General features: G+C 34.0%; 1 protein-coding gene across 1 annotated transcript in view; it reads left to right on the plus strand.

Annotated features, from left to right (window-relative positions):
* LOC119409772 (mothers against decapentaplegic homolog 4) overlaps nucleotides 1-2,606 on the plus strand; it is a 14,516-nt gene that overhangs the window by 808 nt on the left and 11,102 nt on the right. The gene's annotated exons all lie outside the window — the stretch shown is intronic.

Below are 2,606 nucleotides of genomic sequence, written 5' to 3' on the forward strand. Positions count from 1 at the left end.
AACATATTAAAAACATTTGGAGAATATATTAAAAATACTTAGAGAACATATTAAAAACATTTAGAGAATGTATTAAAACATTTAGAGAATGTATTGAAAACATTTGGAGAACATATTAAAAACATTTAGAGAACATATTAAAAACATTTGGAGAACATATTAAAAACATTTGGAGAACATATTAAAAACATTTTGAGAACATATTAAAAACATTTGGAGAATGTATTAAAAACATTTGGAGAACATATTAAAAACATTTGGAGAACATATTAAAAACATTTGGAGAACATATTAAAAACATTTGGAGAATGTATTAAAAACATTTGGAGAACATATTAAAATCATTTAGAGAACATATTTAAAACATTTAGAGAACATATTAAAACATTTGGAGAACATATTAAAAACATTTGGAGAACATATTAAAAACATTTAGAGAACATATTAAAAACATTTAGAAAACATATTAAACACATTTGGAGAACATATTAAAATTATTTAGAGAACATATTAAAAACATTTAGAGAACATATTAAAACATTTGGAGAACATATTAAAAACATTTGGAGAAACTATTAAAAACATTTGGTGAACATATTAAAAACATTTAGAGAACATATTAAACACATTTGGAGAACATATTAAAAACATTTAGAAAATGTATTAAAACATTTAGAGAATGTATTGAAAACATTTGGAGGACATATTAAACACATTTGGAGAACATATTAAAAACATTTAGAGAACATATTAAAAACATTTGGAGAACATATTAAAAACATTTAGAGAACATATTAAAAACATTTGGAGAACATATTAAAAACATTTAGAGAACGTATTAAAAACATTTAGAGAATGTATTAAAAACATTTAGAGAGCATATTATCCATCCATCCATTATCTTTACCCGCTTATTCCATTTTGGGTCACGGGGGTCGCTGGTGCCCATGTCCAGCAATCACTGTGCGAGGGGCGGGGTACACCCTGGACAGGTCTCCAGTCCATCACAGGGACACATAGAGACAAACGAGACAAACAACCATTCACTCTCTCATTCACACCTAGGGACAATTTAGAGTTACCAATCAGTCTAACATGCATGTTTTTGGTCTGTGGGAGGAAACTGGAGCACCCGGAGAAAACCCACGCATGCACGGAGAGAACATGCAAACTCCACCCAGAAAGGCCCCTGGACCGGGGTTTGAACCAAGGACCTGCTCGCTGAGAGGCAGCAGCTCTACCAGTTGTGCCACCGTGCTGCCCGAGAACATATTATAGAACACAAAATGTTTAGAGAATGTTTTGAACAAACTTTGAGAAATCAGATTAAAGAATGTTTCGAAGAACATTTAAGAGAACGTTTTAGAGAAGTTACTAAAAGTTCTACAGAACATTTTAAAGAATGTTTTGAATCCAATCAGCTACTTAGACTACAAGCATGTCTTAAAGACATAAAAACCTGGATGACCCTTAATTTTCTCCTGTTGAACAGACAAGACTGAGGTTTTGGTTTTTGGACCTGAGCACCTTAGGAATGAATGTTTCAGTCTTTCTCCCTCCTTAGATGCATTAATCTGTCCTCCAGCTCTAATGTTAAAAATCTTGGTGTTATTTTTGATCAGGACATGTCTTTTATCCCCCACATTAAAAACGTTACTAGAACCTCCTTCTTCCACCTGCGTAATATCACTAACATTAGAAACATCTGATCTAAAGATGATGCAGAAAAACTGCTCCATGCATTTGTCACGTCTAGACTGGACTATTGCAATGGTTTATTATCTGGGTGTCCAAATACTTCTTTAAAACGTCTTCAGTTGATCCAAAATGCTGCTGCCAGAGTCTTAACTGGAGTTACTGGGAGAGATCATCTCTCTCCAGTTTTAGTTTCTCTCCATTGGCTCCCTGTCAAATCCAGAATAGAATTCAAAATCTTACTTCTAACCTACAAAGCTCTCAACAACCTAGCTCCATCTTATATTACAGATCTTATTGTTCCATATTTTCCTAACAGAGCACTCCACTCTCAGACTGCAGGTTTACTTGTGGTTCCTAGAGTTTCCAGCAGCAGAATGGAGGAAGATCTTTCAGTTCTCAGGCTCCTCTCTTGTGGAACCAACTTCCAGTTTCTGTCCATGAGACTGACACATTGTCCAGTTTAAGACTGGGATTAAGACTTTCCTTCTTGATAAATCCTATAGTCAGGGTCGGCTTGTTACGCTGCTATAGACTTAGACTACTAGAGGACAAACTGACCACATTTCCTTAAATTAATTGTTAAAACTGAATATTTTTCATTTGGTACTATTTCTATCTTAACATGTGATTCTTGACCTGCCATTGTGTATCTATTCCTACCAAACCCAGCCGGTCGAAGCAGATGGTCCTCTAGTCCTGATCCTGGTTCTGCTAAAGGTTTCTTCCTCATGAGGGAGTTTTTCTTTCCACTGTCGCCTTCATGCTTGTTCAAGATGAGAGTTCAGTGATGGAGTTAAACTCAAAGCTGCTCCTCAGATCAATAATGTTCAATTATTATTTTATACATGAATGTTTCTGTTAAATTATTATTTTATACATGAATGTTTCTGTTCAATTATTATTTTATA

Source organism: Nematolebias whitei, chromosome 5 (genome assembly GCF_014905685.2).
Source record: "Nematolebias whitei isolate Nwh7 chromosome 5, NemWhi1, whole genome shotgun sequence".
Classification (NCBI taxonomy): domain Eukaryota; kingdom Metazoa; phylum Chordata; class Actinopteri; order Cyprinodontiformes; family Rivulidae; genus Nematolebias; species Nematolebias whitei.